The sequence below is a fragment of the Pseudorca crassidens genome, chromosome 5, assembly GCF_039906515.1.
Source record: "Pseudorca crassidens isolate mPseCra1 chromosome 5, mPseCra1.hap1, whole genome shotgun sequence".
Lineage (NCBI taxonomy): Eukaryota > Metazoa > Chordata > Mammalia > Artiodactyla > Delphinidae > Pseudorca > Pseudorca crassidens.
Window position 1 is genome coordinate 60792220 of NC_090300.1, and position 24165 is coordinate 60816384.

A 24165-nucleotide genomic window follows, 5' to 3' on the forward strand; every position below is an offset into this window, starting at 1 on the left:
CTAGGCAGTCTATGTGAATGCAAATCAGTTACTGAAACTGCTTTCTGGATGACATGACATCGCACCACATCATGAAATGGGCACAGATTATGAAAAGGGTCATGTCTAGACTGATTTTAAATTAAAAGGCCTCTCTCTAAGGAGACACACTATTTCAGTGGAGGGTCTTTATGAAAAAGTTGATGTCTCAGATATCTAATTGCATTAACTTTGCATTGGATAACCATGTCCACATTAGATGTGTCGCACTGAAGTTTTAAAATGCCGTCTTTTAGTTGTGTGAAACCTTTGCTTTGAACTAGGCTAGGAAAAGAAGAAATATGTTTTTATGAGTTTGTTGTTTTTCAGTCTTTGTTATAAATGGAAAGTTATGAACATTTCAAGAAATACTATCTTTTTAAGTGGTTAGCTGTCAAATTACTATAGTTATGCCCTGGCATCTTATATTAATATTCCTCACCTTGAATGACAAATATAGAAGAAAGAGAAATACCAAAAGAGAGACATTGTTTTCTTTCTTTCTTTGTTTTTTTTAGGAGACATATTTTTGCTCCATAATGTTTCTTGGTTTCATGGCTTTGTTTTAAGTTCTCCTCTTCTCCATCTTTCCTTCTTGTTTACTCCAGTAATGCAAACTTGACCTTGACTTTAAGGGTAAAGCATTTTCAGACTGTGCAGTCAGCAGAGAATAGAAAAAAATCAATGTAAAACATATTAGAGAAGAATAAAGGTAAGAGTAATGCCAAAGTGCTGGGAAGTTGTGCAGGAATTAGAAACAACTGAGGTAATACTTTAAGTACTTGAATATACTACACTGAGATTTTCTTACATGGGAGTGGGTTAGAATTATGGTAATTTAAAGCCTAGACCATTTCTAAGCATTTGTAGGGGCTAAAAATTACTTTTGACATGTCAAAAATGAGAGTTCTGTTTCTTTCCCCGCCCCTCCCTGAAACTCCTTTTTTCCTTCCCTGATGAAGGGGAAACAATCAGTCCGTAGACCTGACGTGGCACACAAGTTTAGGAGTATTTCCTGATGCTTCATGGCGGAAAATTACACTGAAAAAATTTTGAGGCCTTTTATATCAGCATTGGAAATAAAGCTAATTTTGAATGAGAACATATTTTGATTTTATAAAGATTCATACCCCATGTAAAAACAAAACGGGTTGAATAGAATCACAGTGAAATTTTTTATCAGAAAACTATCCATGTAGCCCTTTCTAGAATCCAGCTACAGACCTTGGAAAGAAAGAAAACAAAATGTTAGATCAATTGTCATTTATGACAAGGATTAACTTCTCTTTTTCCTCTTTATTTACCATTGGATTCAAACACAAATTAGACATAGGAAAAAAATACCGCTATTTGTTGAAGCTTAATATTTACTAAAACTTACTGAAGTAGAGGATGATCAGAGAAAATTTTAGAGTGATCAAATAAAATTTTAACCTTCATATATGTGTACATATATATACACATACATATCATCTACATAGATGCAAACATAAAAAACCAAACTGGTTTTTAATCATATTACTATATAAAAATAGAGTTTGTCTGATTTTAAGTTAATTATTAAGCCCAAACAGACTCTATTGTATTATCTGGAAAATGTAAAACATTTTCTCAAAAAGAGATTAACATTAAATATATGGCAATTTCTCTAAAAATATAAATTAAATATAAATGTATTATAATTGGGATAGAGAGAATTGTTCGATAACTCAGATTATTAGACATACATGTTAGAGATGATTATGTCTAAAGCAAAGTCTTTGTTATCTAACATTCTTTCAAAGCTTATTACTTTTGCACTAACCTCACATACTAAATTTTATAAACGTACAACAAGAATGCACTTAGAACAGAACACTAGGTAGGCTCATTGATAACCATGAATGTCAATTACTGGCAGAAATGGGTATTGATGACTTTGCCCATATCACAGTTGAAAGTGAGGAAGATTGAAAAGCACTTTTCCCGCCTTAGGAAGCATTTGAAATAATTCCCTGGAAAAAAAAGAAATCTATATTATGGGCTGAGTAGGGGAAGGTACAAGTTAAGCCATTACTTTGATCAGTGTAGTAAGTTCAAAGATTGTTTCCACTACATCGTAATCTTACATCTACATCTTATTTCAAATTTGACAGTCTCCCTTAAAGGGTCAAAAAAGACAGGGGCTTCCAAGCTTAATCAAATATGTGCATCTTAATTCATGGAAAATCAGCAGGGAAACAAGAAAGATTCTCTCCACTAACATTGATTTTCCTTATATTTATTTTTTCAGTCTGAACACTCCAGGCAAAAATTCACTTGACTTCAACTAATTTGCAAATATCATCATTCACCGCTGTTTTGCTACCCATTTCTCAAATCTCAATTAAATGTGATGACAGTTTACTTGCTAGAAACACAGAAAGGTTCTTTCCCAACCAGAGGTCTTGACTCATTTCCTGTTAGTGGACTTGGCAAGTGGAGTCAAAACATCCATTACTGAGGCTGAGTTTTAATTTAGAAGGTTATCACCAGAGTCAGCTAAATAATTATAAAATCCTTTAAAAAATGCAAACCACAACAGAAATGTATAATAACAGCTGAGAACAATATATATATCATAAAACCTGTTGACAATGTATTTTCAAAAGGTTGAATTTTAGATTCCTACTTTCCATAACCTTCTGAGTCACCCCTAGGATGAACTAAAAAGTCTCTTCTCTCTGTAACTATATTTCATGCTAAAACCAAAAACAACAACACAAAAAATTACTCTGCAAGTCTTGATGCTCCAGCTCAGACTCCACATTCCTTGTAAAACTAAAAGCAAGGAGTGAGATTAGACACAGTTTTTGCCTTAAAAAATGCCAGTGAGGAAGGAAAGAAAATATGGCTTACTTTTCCCTTATTTCTTCTACACTAATAAATTAATATAAATATAATTAAGTATAAACTTTGGGTGGTATTATTTTGAGACAATGAGACCTAAACAAATCATAGAATGTTAGAAATATCCCTTTGTGTAACATGGGTACCCACTTCATGTCAACGGGTACTCAACAAATGTTAGCCACAGTAGATAGAAAACAAACTATCAGGAGTATTTGACAGAGACCAACTGGTCAACCCTCCCCTTTGTAGCTGAAGAACTGACGCCCAAGTGAGAGACTTGGCCCTAGCTCATACAGTGGGCCTCCGGCAGCCAGGCACAGTGACTCCAATACCTCTTCACTGTCACAGAACCTCTTTGGGCCTCAGCTCATCATTTGATAACAATAGTAACTCTACTTGCCCAAGGGTTATTAATCAAAAGTAATAGAGGTTGTGGGAATTTCTTTAAAATTTTAATTCACGGTACAGTGCCTTGCATGTGGCAGGCACTTCATAAATCTCTGAGGAACGGAAATCATTGAATAGCTGTGGTCAGGGCTGGCCCTGATTCACTCCTCAAAGCTCATTGTACTTGCTTGGACTCTTTAATCAGGCATATGCAACCAACCCTTCTGACCTTTATTACATGGTGGGTGCAATCACCTGCTCTATGGGAACAGAGACAGGCGGCCTCCACCTGGTCATGGACTGCCAGCATGGAGACAACTTTTCTTTTGTTCAGAAACTAGGAGTGCTCTGCTTGACCCTGGTGTGAACTCTCACTGAAATATTTAGAAACCAAACTGTCTCTGCCAATCTACCTGCCCCTGGCAACCTTCATTTTACCTGCTTTTCTCTCTAAGATAGAAAAATCAGTTGGAAAGTATTTCCCCTCCATGGTGTCTTCCAGTCCTGGAGAGAGCACTGGGGACACACTGGATGGCCCTTACTGCCTGCACGGTTCCTTGCCTGGCCTGTGTATGCTGTCTTGGAGGACAGGCTTCTACACGAATATATAGAAGATGTGGCAAAGGGCAACTGGCTCTGAAAATGGGGAAAAAAGAAAAGAAAATGCTAAAAACCCACTTAATACTGAAAAGTTTTGGGTGTCTTACACCCCCTGCTCTGTTTCGGCAGGCCTTAGGGATACGTTGTGTTGTTTGCTGATTTAAAAAAAAAAGAAGAAAAGCTGCTATGGCTTTTTTTGTCCAGTAAGTACATTACTGCATTTGGTTAATTGTATTTACACATTTTGGCTAAATGAGATTTTAAAAAGGGAAGGACTCTGGGAATATTTTTAAAGAGCATACGGTGAGTAGAGATGGGCAGGACTTCTGCCAGTTCCATCTTGCTCTATGCCTTTTCTCATATACTTTTCCCTCGTTCTCTCTCTTTTTCCCATCCTTCATTCCCAAGTAACCACTATGCTCCCAGCACCACCACTGCAGGACATCCTTGGTGCCTATCTGAAGAGAGACGGAGGAGGAGACGTAGAGCTGGAGGACAGGGGAAGCAAAGGATAGGGAAAGACACCATAACGAATAGCTTTGAAATGAGTAAATCCCTGCACATAGCTATTGGAATGACAGTCTTGTGTTTACTCCAGTTAGTCCACCAACTTTAACATCATGGCTTATCAATACTCATGAACTCCTAGAACAAGTGATGAGTGCATTGTGGTTCAGTAAGTGAGCACCACACAGAGATCCCTGATTTGTGGAACTTTATGGTCACTGGAGTTACATGAACTGTATGATCAATGTCAAATCTCTTGGTCTCTCTGAGCCTCAGTTTCCACATCTATTAGATAGGGATGATGCCCACTCTTTTCCTCACAAAGTTGTTTCAAGAAAGAAATGAGAGAAGGTTTATGAAACCATTATACATGATGTCAGTAAAGGATATATAGATTTATAATTTTATTTCTATTTTATCTTACAGAAGAATTTACAAACTGAATGTAGAGATAAGCTTGAATTCTGTAGTGGATAGACATATTTTGCTGGCCATAAGCTCTATTCATTCAGACAGGCATGTCATTCCCTGCAGAGTTTACCCCAGGCATTTCTGTGCACTGTAGTTGATACCTTATGTGCCTTCACAGATCCAGTCTTGGGCTCCTCCTACTCTTCCCCACCAGCCTGTACCCATCTGAAGAGTAGTGCTTTGCCCAGCAGTCTGGCCCCAAAGCCCTCCATGCTTGAGGCCCACAGGGTGGCAGGCTTCTGGGAAGTGAGTAGGGAAGAGCTTCCTGGTTTTGCTGTTACACCTAGCTAAGTGGGCCCCTCTTTAGTGCAGGGGAGCATGGTGTCGTTCACACATCTAGCGCTGGGGGTGGGGCTGTTGCAGTAGCACTAGGACTGGCCATTGTACCTGGATCCCCTCTCACGCTCGGTTCCATGGCTGAGGCAGGCTTGTCATGTCACAGTCCTCTCTGGAACACTTTCCCTCAGAAATTCTGCAAAATCCTTCTGGCACTATAGCTCCCTTCGCCTGCCTACATCCTTAGTCCTCTACGCATTTCTGTATGCATCTGATCCTCAACTGGGAATACAGCTTGAAGTTTTTTAAGAGATTCTTCATCCACCACGTAAGTCACCAGATTAATAGAAACAGCTTAATGGACAGATTTCTTCTAAAGCTAAATGCCAGATATATCTGTACCTAAGTTCCAGGTTAACTGGGACTTGTCTTCTCTCACCCCATTCATACTTATTATGGTGAAACCTCCTCTGAATGGCGTCATAATGAGCTCTTTACAGTTAAACAAATTAACAGAAATCTTTTGTTTTTTTGCGGTACGCGGGCCTCTCACTGTTGTGGCCTCTCCCACTGCGGAGCACAGGCTCCGGACACGCAGGCTCAGCGGCCATGGCTCACGGGCCCAGCCGCTCTGCGGCATGCGGGATCCTCCCAGACCGGGGCACGAACCCATATCCCCTGCATCGGCAGGCGGACTCTCAACCACTGCGCCATCAGGGAAGCCCCAACAGAAATCTTTTAATTAGTGTCCCAGAGAAATATATAAAGTCTTTTATTTTTCTAAGACCCATATCCCTAGGGGTTTATGTATAACACGATGAAGGTTTAAAATGGGGAGGATGTGAAAGCTTAATTATCTTTTAGGTTGCCAAAGAAGTAAAAAAAGCCGAATCACTCGTTAATGAATTATGAAGAAGCTGGTTCCTTGTGAAATAGTATTCATGGTGTTTAAAATAAATTTTTGTTATTGGCAAAGATTTTATTTTCACATGTCTTCTAGCATATGACTTCAGTCACACATAAACCATTTTTACCACTTAACTTGAAACTGTAAATAGTTCATTCACTTGATCATATCTATATTATTCAATCTTAGCAGCACCATATAAGTTGTTAAACAGAGTCTATTCATTAGAAACTTAAAATCTATACCCAAAGAATAATTTATGAATCAGATCACTCAGCATATATTCATTGAGTGTTTATTATGTGCTAGATGCTGGAGTGACAGAAAATGAACAAGATGCAGATCCTGCCTTGAGGGATAGCAGGTTATTTCCTCAAGACCCTATATTAGTGTATCATAGCATTCAGGAGTCAGCCAGGAGTTACACTGATCATAAATCGATAACCTCATTTCAGGGCTCAAAAACAGAAATAGCAAATAAACTCCAGGTCTGCCCTAGGCAGTATTGACTGAAGCAACAAATGACTTCTAATAGCAAGAGGCAATGAATAATTTTGCTATCAAGAGTGAAAGAAAATTCCCCTTTCTCTCTCAATCCCTTTCACTTAAATAGCATTTGGATTTCTTAAAAATCCACAAAGTTTATATTAAAGCACTATCCATTAATGCTTTATATGACTTAGAAGGGCAAGATCTGGGAAATGTTATCTTGGGGAGCAGAGTGGGTTTGAGGGGACAATCGTCTTTTACTTGCAGTGGAGAAACTGATCATCCGGTTTGCCTTTTCTCCTTTATTTGTCATAGTTTCTGGACAATACTGGAAGCTAACATTTCAAGGCTTTTAAGCATTTGGAGACTCAGAATAGTTGAGGCAGTGTGGCAAAATTGTTAGGACCCCAACTCTGGGGACAGTTGGCCTGGGCTCCAATCCCAGTTGTGTCATGTACTCAAGGTGTGATCTTGGGCAACTTACCAAACTTCTGAGTGCCTGGTTTCCTCATTACAAATATGGGATAATAATAATAGTATTATCTCTTAGGGTTGTTGTGAGGATTAAACAGTGATGTTAAATTCTTAGTACAATGCCAGCCTATGGTAAGTGCTATAAGTGTTATTATTGTATCTTAGCTCTTAAAGTACAAAGATAATCTTGAAGACAGTTATCATTCACCTTCTCATTCTCTTTTTTTCCCCATAAAGCCACTACCTAAGTTGGAAGTACGTAATAAAGAGGCCAGATGATTACATGGAAAATAAAAGGTATTTCTCAAGCATGAGCAGAATTATGAATAATCTATCGGGTAATTAAAATTGTGATTTAGTAATAACAATTTAAGGAAATTTATCAGTTAACACAGTTGGGAATGATATTTAATCAAGAAAATCGTAGATTTGGTATTTATTTATTTATATTTATTATATCATATATCTGTTTATTTATGTTCATGAATACCTGTTTGGGCTGAAAATAAGTTAAGACAGCTTACAAAGATGCATATTATATAACAAGATAATCTTAAATTGAAATTAGTAGGAAAAATTAAAGAGAAAATAAAGTTATGAAATAAGGAGACAGCCTTTTGTATGCGAAATTGTACTTTGAAGAACCATGCACTTGCTACTTGTGGTCCATCAAGTTGGTTCGAAGATGTCTAGTGGACAAATTTAAGAAAAGAAATCAGAGTGATAATACGATTCATTAAGATCACCATGTAAAACAAATAAGTTGCTCGGGCAAAAGATGATCATTATTGATACTGTGATAAGAGTGTTTCTCCCATGTGGCTCAGTTTTATTTTTATTTATTTATTTATTTATTTATTAAAAGTAAACCAGAATTTATTTATATGCATATGGAAACTCACAAAATAAGTAGTTGGTAAATGGCTAAAATTAGATGCTTATATATCTAACTTAAGAAAGGAAAGGGAGAGGGGATAAGAAGCTTGCATGGGAAGAATAAATGGGTTTCTAGTGGACCAAATTGGAGATAAGAAAGCTTGTGATAATCATTGTTTATGCAGGTACAAGTGGTATTTTCCATATTTTCATGGCCATAAAACTCTCCTCAGGATGGAAATTTATGACCGTTTCATTTCCATAAGTTTCTGCATTTAGTGAGATAAGGGAAGCTCCAAGAAGGCTTTTTTCTGCATCTTTTGAATCTCAAATGTCTTTAGTTTCAAATATTCTTCATATTAACTCTGAGGGTCCAAGTGGGTTCCTTCAATCTTATCTACATGTTCACAGAGAATTTTTTTACTAAGAAAACAAGTGATTCTAGAAAACTATTCTTTTTTCTTGCCTTCCTAGAAACTCCCACTTCCTGAATTCAAATTTATTCTGATAGTCATATACTGTAATGTTTTTTCTATTTTTTGGTTACTCTTCATTTTCCCATAATCCTTTCTTTGAATTTGTGCATTTATTTTATTAATTTGTTTTTTTAACAACTTTGTTGGAGTATAATTGCTTTACAATAGTGTGTTAATTTCTGCTGTATAACGGTGAATCAGCTATATGTATACATATATCCCCATATTCCTTCCCTCTTGTGTCTCCCTCCCACCCTCCCTATCCCACCCCTCTAAGTGGTCACAAAGCACAGAGCTGATCTCCCTGTGCGATGCAGCTGCTTCCCACTAGCTATCTATTTTACATTTGGTAGTGTATATGTGTCCATGCCATTCTCTCACTTTGTCTCAGCTTACCGTTCCCCCTCTGCGAGTCCTCAAGTCCATTCTCTACGTCTGCGTCTTTATTGCTGTCTTGCCCCTAGGTTCTTAAGAACTTTTTTTTTTTTACATTACATATATATGTGTTAGCATATGGTATTTGTTTTTCTCTTTCTGACTTACTTCAATCTGTATGACTGACTGTAGGTTCACCCACCTCACTACAAATAACTCAATTTCGTTTTGCTTATGGCTGAGTAACATTCCATTCTATATATGTGTCACATCTTCTTTATCCATTCACCTGTCAATGGACACTTAGGTTGCTTCCATGTCTGGGCTATTGTAAATAGTGCTGCAAAGAACATTGCGGTACATGACTTTATTTTTTAACTTAATTAATTTATTATTACTACTTTTTAACATCTTTATTGCAGTATAATTGCTTTAAAATGGTGTGTTAGTTTCTGCTTTATAACAAAGTGAATCAGCTATACATATACATGCATCCCTGTATCTCCTCCCTCTTGCGTCTCCCTCCTACCCTCCCTATCCCACCCCTCTAGATGGTCACAAAGCACCGAAAGGATCTCCCTGTGCTATGCGGCTGTTTCCACAATTATCTATTTTACGTTTGGTGGTGTATATATGTCCATGCCACTCTCTCACTTTGTCCCAGTTTACCCTTCCCTCTCCTCGTATCCTCAAGTCCATTCTCTAGTAGGTCTGTGTCTTTATTTCCGTCTTGCCCCTAGGTTCTTCATGACCATTTTTTTTTTTTTGGATTCCATATATATGTGTTATCATACGGTATTTGTTTTTCTCTTTCTGACTTACTTCATTCTGTATGACAGACTCTAGGTCTATCCACCTCACTACAGATAACTTAATTTCGTTTCTTTTTATGGCTTAGTAATATTCCATTGTATATATGTGCTACATTTTCTTTATCCATTCATCTGTCAATGGACACTTAGGTTGCTTCCATGTCCTGGCTATTGTAAATGAGCTGCAATGAACATTTTGGTACATGACTCTTTTTGAATTATGGTTTTCTCAGGGTATATGCCCAGTAGTGGGATTCCTGGGTCATATGGTAGTTCTATTTTTGTTTTTTAAGGAACCTCCATACAGTTCTCCATGGTGGCTGTATCAATTTACATTCCCACCAACAGTGCAAGAGGGTTCCCTTTTCTCCACACCCTCTCCAGCATTTATTGTTTGTGGATTTTTTGATGATGGCCATTCTGACTGGTGTGAGGTGATACCTCATTGTAGTTTTGATTTGCATTTCTCTAATGATTAGTGATGTTAAGCATCATTTCACGTGTTTGTTGGCAGTCTGTATATCTTCTTTGGCGAAATGTCTAGTTAGGTCTTCTGACCATTTCTGGATTGGGTTTTTGTTTCTTTGATATGAGCTGCATGAGCTGCTTGTGTATTTTGGAGATTAATCCTTTGTCAGTTGCTTCATTTGCAAATATTTTCTCCCATTCTGAGGGTTGTCTTTTGGTCTTGTTTATGGTTTCCTTTGCTGTGCAAAAGCTTTTAAGTTTCATTAGGTGCCGTTTGTTTATTTTTGTTTTTATTTCCGTTACTCTAGGATGTGGGTCAAAAAGGATCTTGTTGTGATTTATGTTATAGAGTGTTCAGCCTATGTTTTCCTCTAAGAGTTTTATAATGTCTGGCCTTACATTTAGGTCTTTAATACATTTTGAGTTAATTTTTGTGTATGGTGTTAGGGAGTGTTCTAATTTCATTCTTTTACATGTAGCTGTCCAGTTTTCCCAGCACCACTTATTGAAGAGGCAGTCTTTTCTCCATTGTATATTCTTGCCTCCTTTATCAAAGATAAGGTGACCATATGTGTGTGGGTTTATCTCTGGGCTTTCTATCCTGTTCCATTGATCTATATTACTGTTTTTGTGCCAGTACCATACTGTCTTGATTACTGCAGCTTTCTAGTAGAGTCTGAAGTCTGGGAGTCTGTTCCCTCCAGCTCCTTTTTCCTTCTCAAGATTGCTTTGGCTATTCGTGTTCTTTTGTGTTTCCATACAAATTGTGAAATTTCTGTTCTAGTTCTGTGAAAAATGCCCTTGGTATTTTGATAGGGATTGCGTTGAATATGTAGATTGCTTTGGGTAGTATGGTCATTTTCACAATGTTGATTCTTCCAATACAAGAACATGATATATCTCTCCGTCTGTTTGTATCATTTTTAATTTATTTTATCAGTGTCTTATAGTTTTCTGCATACAAGTCTTTTGTCTCCTTAGGTAGGTTTATTCCTAGGTATTTTATTCTTTTTGTTGCAGTTGTAAATGGGAGTCTTTCCTTAATTTCTCTTTCAGATTTTTCTTCATTAGTGTAAAGCAATGCAATAGATTTCTGTACATTAATTTTGTATCCTCCTACTTTACCAAATTCCCTAGTAGCTTTCTAGTAGCATCTTTAAGATTCTCTATGTATAATATCATGTCATCTGAAAACAGTGACAGTTTTACTTCTTTTCTGATTTGGCTTCCTTTTATTTCTTTTTCTTCTGTTACTGCTGTGGCTAAAACTTCCAAAACTATGTTGAGTAATAGTGGTGAGAGTTGGTATCCTTGTCTTGTTCCTGATCTTAGTGGAAATGGTTTCAGTTTTTCATCATTGAGAAGGATGTTTGCTGGAGCTTTGTCATATATGGCTTTTATTATGTTGAGGTAAGTTCCTTGTATGCCTACTGTCTGGATGGTTTTTATCATAAATTGGTGTTGAATTTTATCAAAAGATTTTTCTGCATCTATTGAGATAATCATATGGTTTTTCTCCTTCAATATGTTAATATGGTTTATCACATCGATTGATTTCTGTATATTGAAGAATTCTAGCATTCCCACGATAAACACAAGTTGATCATTGTGTATGATCCTTTTAATGTGCTGGTAGATTTTGTTTGCTAGTATTTTGTTGAGGATTTTTGCATCTATGTTCATCAGTGATATTCGCCTGTAGTTTTCTTTTTCTGTGACATCTTTGTCTTGTTTTGGTATCAGGGTGATGGTGACCTTGTAGAATGAGTTTTGGAGTGCTCTTCCCTCTGCTATATTTTGGAAGAGTTTGAGAAGGATAGGTGTTAGCTTTTCTCTAAATGTTTGATAGAATTCGCCTGTGAAGCCATCTGGTCCTGGGCTTTTGTTTGTTGGAAGATTTTTAATCACAGTCTCAATTTCAGTGCTTGTGATTGGTCTGTTTATATTTTCTATTTCGTCCGGGTTTAGTCTCAGAAGGTTGTGCTTTTCAAAGACTTTGTCCATTTCTTCCAGGTTGTCCATTTTATTGGCATATAGTTACTTGTAGTAATCTCTTATGATCATTTTTATTCCTGCTTTATCAGTTGTTACTTCTCCTTTTTCATTTCTAATTCTGTTGATTTGAGTCTTCTCCCATTTTTCTTGTTGAGTCTGGATAATGGTTTATCAATTTTGTGTATCTTCTCAAAGAACCAGCTTTTAATTTTATTGATCTTTGCTATAGTTTCCTTCATTTCTTTTTCATTTATTTCTGATCTGATCTTTATGATTTCTTTCCTTCTGCTAACTTTGGGGGTTTTTTTGTTCTTTTTTCTCCAATTGCTTTAGGTGTAAGATTAGGTTGTTTATCTGAGATTTTTCTTGTTTCTTGTGGTAGGATTGTATTGCTATAAACTTTCCTCTTAGAACTGCTTTTGCTGTATCCCATAGCTTTTGGGTCATTGTGTTTTCATTGTCACTTGTTTCTAGGTATTTTTTGATTTCCTCTTTGATTTTTTTCAGTTACCTCTTGGTCATTTAATAGTGTATTGTTTAGCCTCCATACGTTTTTATTTTTTACAGAATTTTTCCTGTAATAGATATCTAGTTTCATAGTGTTGTGGTTGGAAAAGATACTTGATACGATTTCAATTTTCTTAAATTTACCAAGGTTTGATTTGTGACCCAAGATATAATCTATCCTGGAAAATGTTCCATGAGCACTTGAGAAGAAAGTGTATTCTGTTCTTTTTGGATGGATTGTCCTATAAATATCAATTAAGTCCATCTTTTTTAATGTGTCATTTAAAGCTTTTGTTTCCATGTTTATTTTCATTTTCGATGATCTGTCCTTTAGTGAAACTGGGGTGTTAACGTCCCCTACTATGATTGTGTTAGTGTCAATTTCCCCTTTTATGTCTATTAGCATTTGCCTCATATATTGAGGTGCTCCTATTTTGGGTGCATAAATATTTACAATTGTTATATCTATTTCTTGGATTGATCCCTTGATCATTATGTAGTGTCCTTCTTTGTCTCTTGTAATAGTCTTTATTTTAACGTCTATTTTATCTGATATGAGAATTGCTACTCCAGCTTTCATTTGATTTCCATTTGCATGGAATATATTTTTCTGTCCCCTCACTTTCAGTGTGTATGTGTCCCTAGGTCTGAACTGGGTGCTTGTAGACAGCATATATATGGGTGTTGTTTTTGCATCTATTCAGCCAGTCTATGTCTTTTGGTTGGAGCATTCAATCCACTTACATTTAAGGTAATTATCGATATGTATGTTCCTATTCCCATTTTCTTAATTGTTTTGGGATTGTTATTGTAGGTCTTTTCCTTCTCTTGTGTTTCCTGCCTAGAGAAGTTCCTTTAGCGTTTGTTGTAAAGCTGGTTTGGTGGTGCTGAATTCTCTTAGCTTTTGCTTGTCTGTAAAGGTTTTAATTTCTCCATCGAATCTGAATGAGTTCCTAGCTGGATGGAGTAATCTTTTTGTAGATTTTTCCCTTTCATCACTTTAAATATGTCCTGCCACTCCCTTCTGGCTTGCAGAGTTTCTACTGAAAGATCAACTGTTCACCTTATGGGGATTCCCTTGTATGTTATTTGTTGCTTTTCCCTTGCTGCTTTTAATATTTTTCCTTTGTATTTAATTTTTGATAAGTTGATTAATATGTGTCTTGGCATGATTCTCCTTGGATTTATCCTGTATTGGACTCTCTGCACTTCCTGGACTTTATTGACTATTTCCTTTCCCATAGTAAGGAAGCTTTCAACTATCGTCTCTTCAAATATTTTCTCAGACCCTTTATTTTCCTCTTCTTCTTCTGGTACCCCTATAATTCGAATGTTTGTGCATTTAATGTTGCCCCAGAGGTCTCTGAGACTGTCCTCAATTCTTATCATTCTTTTTTCTTTATTCTACTCTGTGGTAGTTATTTCCACTATGTTGTCTTCCAGGTCACTTATCCATTCTTCTGCCTCAGTGATTCTGCTATTGACTCCTTCTTGGGAATTTTTAATTTCATTTATTGTGCTGTTCATAATTGTTCGTTTGCTCTTTAGTTTTTCTAGTTCCTTGTTAATCCTTTCTTATGTTTTCTCCATTCTATTTTCAAGAGTTTGGATCATCTTTACTATCATTACTCTGAATTCTTTTTCAGGTAGACTGCCTATTTCTCTTCATTTCTTTGGTCTGGTTGGTTTTTACCTTGCTCCTTCATCTGCTGAATATTTCTCTGTCTTCTCATTTTGCTTAACTTACTGTGTTTGGGGTCTCCTTTTCACAGGCAGCAAATTCATGGTTCCCATTGGTTTTGGTGTCTGCCCCCAGTGGGTAAGGTTGGTTCAGTGTGTTGTGTAGGCTTCCTGTTGGATGGGACTGGTGCCTGTGTTCTGGTGGATGAGGCTGGATCTTGTCTCTCTGGTGGGCAGGACCATGTCTGGTGGTGTGTTTTGGGGTGTCTGTGAACTTATTAAGATTTTAGACAGCCTCTCTTCTAATGGGGGGGTGTTGTGTTCCTGTCTTGCTTGTTGTTTGGCATGGGGTGTCCAGCACTGTAGCTCTCTGGTCAGTAAGTGTAGCTCGTTCTTAGCATTGAGATGGAGATCTCTGGGAGAGCTCTTGCCGATTGATATTATGTTGGGCCGGGAGGTTTCTGGTGGACCAGTTTTGTGAACTTGGCTCTCCCAACTCAGAGGCTCAGGCTTGACACCCGGCCAGAGCACCACGACCCTGTCAGCCACTCGGCTCAGAGGAAAAGGGAGAAAAAAAAGAAAGAAAGGAAGAATAAATAAATAAATAAAGTTATTAAAATAATAAAAAAATATTATTACAATAAAAACATTAAAAAGTAATTTTAAAAAAGAAAGAAAGAAGAGTGCAACCAAGCCAATAAACAAATCCACAAATGATAACAAGTGCTAAAATCTATACTAAAAAAAAAAAAAACGGACAGACAGAACGCTTGGACAAATGGTGAAAACAAACCTATACAGACAAAATCACAGAAAGACGCATACACATACACACTCACAAAAAGAGAAAACGGAAAAAAAAAATATATATATATAAAAGGAAGAGAGCAACCAAATCAATAAACACATCTACCAATGATAATAAGCTCTAAATACTAAACTAAGATAAACATAAAACCAGAAACAAATTAGAGGCAGAAAGCAAACCCCAAGTCTACAGTTGCTCCCAAAGTCCACTGCCTCAATTTCGGGATGATTCGTTGTCTATTCAGGTATTCCACAGATGCAGGGTACATCAAGTTGATTGTGGAGATTTAATCTGCTGCTCCTGTGGCTTCTGGGAGAAATTTCCCTTTCTCTTTTTTGTTCGCACAGCTCCTGGGTTTCAGCTTTGGATTTGGCCCCACCTCTGTGTGTAGGTCACCCTCTGGCATCTGTTCTTTTCCCAGACAGGAGGGGGTTAAACTAGCATCTGACTAAGGGGCTCTGGTCCACTCAGTCCGTGGGGAGAGAGTGGTACCGAATGCAGGGTGAGCCTTTGGTGGCAGAGGCCGGCATGATGTTGCAACACCCTGAGGCGCACTGTGCGTTCTCCCGGGGAAGTTGTCCCTGGATCTCAGGACCTTGGCAGTGGTAGGTGGCCCAGGCTCCTGGGAATGGGAGGTGTGGATAGTGACCTGTGCTTGCACACAGGCTTTTTGGTGGCTGCAGCAGCAGCCTTAGTGTTTCATGCCCATCTCTGGTTTCGAAACTGATAGCTGCAGCTCATGCCCATCTCTGGAGCTCATTTAGGTGGTGCTCTGAATCCCCTCTCCTCACACACCCCAAAACAAATGTCTCTTGCCTCTTAGGCAGCTCCAGACTTTTTCCTGGACTCCTTCCTGGCTAGCTCTGGCGTACTAGCCCCCTTCAGGCTGTGTTCACGCAGCCAACCCCAGTCCTCTCCCTGGGTTCTGACCTCTGAAGCCTGAGCCTCAGCTGCCAGCCCCCACTCGCCCTGGCGTGTGAGCAGACAAGCCTCTCAGGCTGGTGAGTGCTGGTCAGCACCGATACTCTGTGTGGTAATCTCTCCGCTTTGCCCTCTGCACCCCTGTTGCTGTGCTCTCCTCCGTGGCTCCAAAGCTTCCCCCTCCACTCCCTATCTCCACCAGTGAAGGGGCTTCCTAATGTGTGGAAACTTTTCCTCCTTCACAGCTCCCTACCAGAGATGCAGGTCTCATCCCTATCCTTTTGTCTCTGTTTATTCTTTTTTCTTTTGCCCTACCCAGGTATGTGGGGAGTTTCTTGCCTTTTGGGAGGTCTGAGGTCTTCTGCCAGCGTTCAGTAGGTGTTCTGTAGGAGTTGTTCCACGTGTAGATGTATTTCTGGTGTATCTGTGGGGAGGAAGGTGATCTCCACGTCTTACTCTTCCGCCATCTTGAAGGTCCCCCCACTGTTGCTGAGTTTTAAAATTCAACCGAATCTTGGAATATGATCACTAATAGATTCATAGAGTAACTGTTTACTTAGCCCCTACCCATAGAAATTATTGTGTTAGGCGCTACGGGGAACAGAGAGATGTCTAAAACTGTCCCTGGTCTCAGAGAATATGCATCCAGTAGAGTATATGTAATACATTAATAAGCTAAGTTTGAGGTAGATAGTACTGATGAGTGGTACACATGTGGTGTTAAAGGGAGCAATTTAAGTCTCATAGCAATCTATGGATGACCCCAGGAGAAGAACAGGTACATTCTTTGTACTTTCTAATGTATTAACTATGCTAATTTCTTAAAGGTGGTTTGTAAATAATGATTCTCCAATTGGGATTTCAAAAGCAACAGAATGCAGTATAATGCACAGTCAACTCAGAACTATTAAAGGTAATTGGGGGCAAGATTTGGTATAGATACTAGAAACCTATGGATAATTCTATCCCCTGACCCTGTATATGACTTAGATCCTGAACTTATCAACTGGGTCTCAAGCGTCACACTAATTCTTTATCACAATTGTCAGAAGTTGGTTCTACAGTTTTCAGAGAGAGCAAAGCAAAACTCCACCCTTTTTGTAAATGGTATGTGCATTCGTTCTATACATTTATCAACATTATTGGATATTTATTATGTTGTGGGGGTAGTACTGGGCATAGAAGTACAACAAAAGTGAAATTTGGTTCTTTTCTGAAGGGAAAGAATTCATTGTTCACGTGGGAAGATAGATGTATAAACAAATAATTATGGCAACATGAGGAGTGCCAGTAGACGTATACAAGAAGAAAAAAGGCCACATTCACCTGGCATTTGAGTTTCTTTTCGAAAGATGAGTATTTTACCAAGTGGAGATTGTATGATAGGGATTATATTCATCCCCAGGAGAGGAAATGTTCTCAGACCGCCTCCCGGCCCATCAATTTAATATTTCCTGAGTACCTATCAAGGATTCAGTGTGGGGTTAGGTTGTGTGGTAATTATGAAGAAATAGAAGACTTGCTATTAGTCTTCAGAATGTCTACTTTTAATGAGTAGATTAAATTTTCCACACACTTTTAACAGTGATTAAGAGGTCATGACTGTAGGTCCTAAATGGTGTGTTACAACATTAATTCTGTGGATTATAGGAGAGCATGATAATGTAATTCAGAGGAACCAGGACAAGCTTCCCAGATAGGATAGGGCCTGATCTGTTCCTTGAAAACTGGGATGGGATTTGGATGGTAGAGGAGAGCATGGTTCAACAGTCCAGCCACAAACATCTACTGAGTGGCTACCATGTGTTAGGTTCACGAATAAGGAAGCAGCGTCGGGGTCAAGAAAAAACTGGGATTGAGGATGTGTGGATCTGTGAGAAAACCTTGCTAGACCAGTGAGTTGGTGGTGAGAAATTGTAGGAAAAGAATACAGAGAGAAACAAGATTGGGCAAAACAGCTGTAGCTGGATTAAAGTGTATTATGAAAGGCAGTGGCTTTCACATTTGGAATTTATGAAAATGGGGAGTCACTGAAGGTTTTTCAGTCTGGGAGGAAGCTAATGAAAGAAGTACATAAAGAAAATTAATTTTCCTCATGGAATGTAATAGCTGGAAGGGATTGTAGAGATTCCTTCACTCACCACCCCCTCCAGTTTCCCTTCCCACAGCCACCATCAAAAGAAAAAAAAAAAAATTAAAGCCTAAAGAGGTTATATGATGTGTTTAAGCCCAAATATAGTCATCTTGTCTCCATTTCAGGCTCCTTCTCTCTGTCCCAGCAGTGTGTGTGTGCTGTATGCTGGATGGCAGGGCGATAAAGGGAGGGGGGAGCCTGAGTGAACCTAGCATCCTGGTTTGGGACCACACAGGCTGAATGTGGGAGTGAAGGCTAGACTCAGCCTCTGTTACAGCTGTTGAGGCCTAGGGCAAGCCGCCCGCAATGTGCCTTAATGGCATATTGATTATTTTGAATTAGTTACTTGAGAAACAGCTGATGGAAAAAAACGATATTTTAAAAAAGCCTCATCTGACAACAACTCCCCACCCCCCGTTTCACACTGAAAGTGGGAACTAAATCTTCCATGTGAAGGTATCTTCCTTCTACCAGGAGGATAAAAAGCATCTTTATCACCAGAGTTAGGGTATTCAAGGCTAACAAAGAACAAACTGTGTTCTTCATTAGTCTGCTACCCCAAGCACAAGCCCCTTTGTTTTGTTAAATCTTCACAAATAATTGTTTCTTTGTGTAAAAATGATATATAAACAGCCTGCTTTGGTCACTTCGGGGATCCCATTGCTATAAGATCTCCTTGCATACAAATTAAATTTTTTTCCTCCTGCTAATCTGTCTCATGTCAATTTAATTATTAGACCAGCTAAAGGAACTCAAGAGGGATGGGGGGGATTTCTCCTTCCCCAGTAGTTGGCACAGTTGGCAAGATATTGACTGGACCCCGCTCCCCTCTTCCCAACCCCAGGCTGCTACAGCTGAGAGATCCTGGGACCACTAACAAAAGCCAGTAGAAAGTAAAAATTCTTAGCACGTCAGCTTCCCACTCTCTGCCTGCGTGGTCTGAAGGAAGGGAAAAGTCATCAGAGTTCTTTTTCTCTCTTTCTAAATTTAGATTAGCAGGAGAAAATATCAATATTTGTGGAACTGGTTTCTTGGGACCTAGCAACTCCGGTATTTGGTAAATGAGTACTCTCAATTTGTATTGATCCTTTCCTCCTGGAGATGGTCACCGTTTGTCTCTGTCTGATGTGTCGTTTGTCATAAGAAGGAAGAACCATAGAGCAGAACATAGGCCCTTTATACATCTGCTGTTCAAGCTGGCCTCACAGACTAGCAAGCTAACAGTTTCCACTGGACGTGTATCTGTTTAGACAAACTTTGCTGTGGGTCCGCTATGTAAAAACTATATGAGGTTTGGGCTTCTCTGGTGGCACAGTGGTTGAGAGTCCGCCTGCCGATGCAGGGGACACGGGGTCGTGCCCCGGTCCGGGAGGATCCCACATGCCGCGGAACGGCTGGGCCTGTGAGCCATGGCCGCTGGGCCTGCGCGTCCGGAGCCTGTGCGCCGCAAGGGGAGAGGCCGCAACAGTGAGAGGCCCGCGTACCGCAAAAAAAAAAAAAAGAACCCAAACAAAAAAAACACTATAGGAGGTTTTTCCTTCCCTCTTGTTCTGTGTCCTGAGAGCTTGGCTTTGTGATGATTGAGAATATTCTGTCTGATCTTTGCCATGCAGAAGGTGTACTTACTGGGTTGCATCTAGTAGCCTGTTGAATAGACTGGAGTTTCATGACACAGTGTCATAAGCAGCACTTTCTCTTTTTGGCTATTCTAACTCTCAGGGGAATTTGTCATAAGGGGTCTTAGTCCATAAGGAGCCTTTGTCATCTCAAGCTTTGTTGCTTGTTAGTGATGCAAAAGTCCCATTCCAGTAGCACCTGCCTGGTGTCACAGATTAGCAGGTCTATGACTGGAGGCATACCACATTCTCATGGGAAACTGGAGACACCATTTTCACTACACCATTCTTACCACCTGTAGCAATGAAGAGCTTTTCCTTTTTTAAACTAACTAGGGAGTGAACTTTCTAGATCTTGTGAAGGAAAGATACACTCTTGTGAGATGTCTTTTGCATCTTTGGCTAAGCCATAAAAAAACTTATTGGTTTGAGTTGCTATTTGAAATTAATATAAGATCCTACTCATCAATAGCCAAATGACAGATCCTTGAAATTGGCTATATTTGAAAGGAAAAATAATTGAGAGCTCTCATAATAGACAGCTGCCATATTGGTACTCATAGGAGGATCAAATTTAAAGGAAAACACACAGACATAACAGCAAGTTTTAGGGAATCCCTTATTAAGATGAAAGAACAAAAATTAAACTTAAAACAAAGATCCAATGTAAATTTCCCTTCTTGAAAAAAATTCTCCATCCTCTCAGCAATTCCTCAGGCTCTTCTAAAAATAATCAAGAGATAGACCAACAGGAAGCCAATATTCAAGGGCTAATAAAAACAACTGTCTCTATCTTGTAGATTTCTACAGCACCACAAATGCAACTCTAGAAACAAGTCAAGTCCCACCTATCTTTACCAATACCCGAAACTTGTCTATTCCTCTCAAAATGCTTGTAGATATTTTAAAAGATTAAGATATTGGAGTAAAATTGGCCTCTAGTTAAGAAAAAATTTTTATGGTAATTACCCAGACTTATGATAATAGACAAATATATTCCAAAATTCCTAGGAGAAAACCTACAATTTTTTTCTCTGTTGCTTAAAGTTATACATTTTATCATGTCTTTGAAATGTAAACATAGACCATAGACCACACCTGAGACTGAGCCCAGATTAACTCAATTGGTAGAACCTGAAACTGGAAAAAAAAAAAGAAAAAAGAGGGAGAGAAGTCTTATTAAACACAAACTGCAAAAAGAGCTCTCTTGCCCAAACTCTAAATCACAGACTTCTTAAGATTATTTATCAAAGGCAAATATAGATCCTAAAAGTCTTACACAAATAATAAAAGATTTTAGTCATTTGAGTGAGTAAACTTAATTTATTCCAACCGTAATTTATAAACTAGTGAGTTTTTACTGATTCATCACTAAAGTTTTAAAACGAAAACTATGATATCGCTGTCTGTGTCTACCTGTATTTGTGTATATTTATGGATGTACATTATAGATATGGTATTTTTCTACCTCTGAATGGTATTGCCAAAATTAATTTGTAAAAGGCTCTATTTAATTAGCTTAAAGATAAGCATCTATAAATTAAGTACAGTTGATCCTTGAACAACACAGATTTGAAATGTACGGGTCCCCTTATATGCACATTTTTTTCAATAAGTATATACTACAGTACTACATGATCTATGGTTCGTTGAATCCACAGATGTGGAACCAAGGATATGGAGGGCCTATAGTAAAGTTTTACATGGATTTTTGATTTAAAGGGGCATCAGCACCCCTAACCTCCACATTGTTCAAGGGTTAACGGTATTTCTAAACCTTGGAGATATAATAAAAACTAACCCCAATTTTTTTCAAGTTCACATGATGTAGGATAATTTTTGATAAATAAAAACAAATTTTAAGCTTGTTGCTTTAATTAATACAGAAATATCTTCAGAGTTATAAGCATCAAATATAATGCAGATAAACAACTTTTGTTCTACCTGGGTTAACTCGTCAGATGGGCTCATGTCTCTGTTGCAAAGTTTGTCAGAAACAAGAACAATGAAACTTAAGATTATGACTAATTGTTTTAATGTCTCATGAAATTTTCATGAGTAATCTTAAGTAGGATTGTTAAGAACAAATGAGTTAAATAGAGGTAAATGTGAAAAAAGATTTTAGATGAGCTTTTTAGCAATGATTGTTTTATGGTATGTCTACTGAAATATTTTCTCAAATCTCTTTGGTAACTTACACCCTTAGAATTAAATTAAATGATGAGGATTTATTGAATGTCCAGATTATTTCCAAATAAGATAAAATACTGGAACATTAAATGCTAAACAAATTTAATTTTACCTACCTTGACCTCTTATTACAGAGGAACTAAAGATGTTTTGTTCTATTAACAAACACATTTTATGCCACATTAAAGAGTTCTGCTATGAGAAAATGTATGTTCTACAAATTATGGAATTTGTCAATCTAAAGAATGCAGTAACAGACAGTTCACAGTGGCTTACTTCTTAGTTTTCATTATAAATTAAGGTTTCTAAGGGTTAAGAATTCTAATTAATGTATGCAGTTAAAGCTACTAAAAATAATATGGAAAACATCTATAGAAGGAAAAATAAGATATGTGTTTTTTGGGGAAAAATGACATGAGGTATGGGAATACATTTTGAGAGGAAGGAAAGTGATTTTGTCCTAAAGCAATGCTGGTTACTTCTAAATGGGAACGAGAACAAAGTACAAACTAAAATAAACATAGAAAGTTGTAGAAGATTTGTGGAAAAAGTGATCTTTAGAAAGGAATTTTATGTGTGGTTAGAACTGACTGAGACTGGAATAAATTTTGTTAAGTAAATGAGTTTAAATATCAAAAGTAAGCTGGTACAAAATTAAAATTTGTTTTTTCTCTGTTAAAGGGATGGAGTTTTCTTAGACTATTGGTCTGCTCTTAATGAGAAATTGAAAACAAAGGTCTTCTTTACTTTTAATGTAATCTATCTATAAAAACAAAGATTATATATTTTGTCTTTATCAGATCTTTGATTACTCAGGAAAACAAAAACAACTGAGTTTTCTCAATATTAAAAGAGCTAAAGCTTTTTACAACAATTTAACTTTCTGTATTTGCCTGTGAAGTCTTTGTCACTTTGGTTAAATGGATAACTAAGTATTATTTCACAGTGACCTATGATTTTATTTGACCAAGTGTTTTACAACCTTTTTGATATCTTTGACAAACTTCCAAAAAATTGAATTCTAGAAGATGTCTTATTGACCTAGAAATAACTTAGGGGTTTTCCAGAGGGCTCCTGTAACATCTCAAAATATTTGTTTTCTTTCTTTATAAAAAAGAGATACTAACCTAATTAGGGTTATTTGATATATTAAATTACATGGGAAAAAATTACATGGGAAGCATTGTCAAATAAATGATTATAAACTTTATTAGTTTATATTGTATGGGTAAATATTATTATCATAAATGTTCTAAAAATTGTATAGAATTTCTAAAATTTGTATATGTCTTAATGTAATGTTATCAGTCATAATTCTAGTTATTATCTTAAAATGTTGTGCATTACAGAGATAACCAAATTTCCTTGTCAGTTCCATTATGATGAATCAGACATTTAGTAATGGACATTTTAAGCCTTTTATCATTTACAGTTATTGTTTTACTCATATACTTTACAAATCTTCCTGCAAATATGTATCATCTTCAGAGAAATTCATGGAAAAGAACCTAATAAGTGCTCTAGAATATGAGTTCTGATGACTTTCAAATCATACCACTGAACAAGGTAAGAATTTATAGAACCCTAATGGAGAAACTGATGGCTTCATAAAACTTCTAACAAAAGGTCAAGCAAAGAAAGAATTAATTACATGGGACTAAATGAAATGAGGAAGATGATTATAATTTTTATGATTTTTAAAATTTGAAACATTTTAAAATGTTTTGCATCTCCAAATTTAAGAAAACCTTTTTCTCTTTTTTTCTTAAGCTAACTGTGACTTAAAGCAATTTGGTAAATTATACCTTTGTAAGTAGAATTGAAACACTTATCTTTTTCTCCTTACCCGATCCCTCGAGGATTCAGAAACTCTCAATGAATATTCTTATTGTTTTGGTGAGAACGTTACTTGTATAAGTTCAATAAGAATCTGTTCTCCTATAAGAAGACACAATTAGAAACATTGATTATATTACCAAAACTTTGACTGGAATGTCATGTATGAGAGAGACATAAATAGACTCAGATATGACCAGACAGCTTTAAGGAACTAAGGTTGGCTTTATGGAGACAACAAAGTCCCTTGGAAAAGTAGCCTGCTACTTTGCTTACAGGGTTCCCAGCAACCTGCCAGGGAAAAAGAAAGGTCATTTCCTTGCAGGCCCAGGGAAAAAAAAAAAAACACCTCAGGAGTTTTGAGAGACCTCAGGAAGAGAAGAATTCACTCAAATCTGTAGGTATTTCAGGTGAAATCTGATGGCAAATATTTGGCTTGGCTTCCTAGCCTTGAGAGGCTATTAAAAATTC

The 24165-nt window shown here is 37.4% G+C and overlaps 1 long non-coding RNA gene across 1 annotated transcript in view; it reads left to right on the forward strand.

Annotated features, from left to right (window-relative positions):
- LOC137224439 (uncharacterized) overlaps window positions 1-24165 on the forward strand; it is a 227200-nt gene that overhangs the window by 157117 nt on the left and 45918 nt on the right. Inside the window, exon 3 of the long non-coding RNA XR_010943341.1 lies at window positions 7238-7297. This is a non-coding gene — a long non-coding RNA (uncharacterized lncRNA). The remainder of the gene's footprint in view (window positions 1-7237; window positions 7298-24165) is intronic.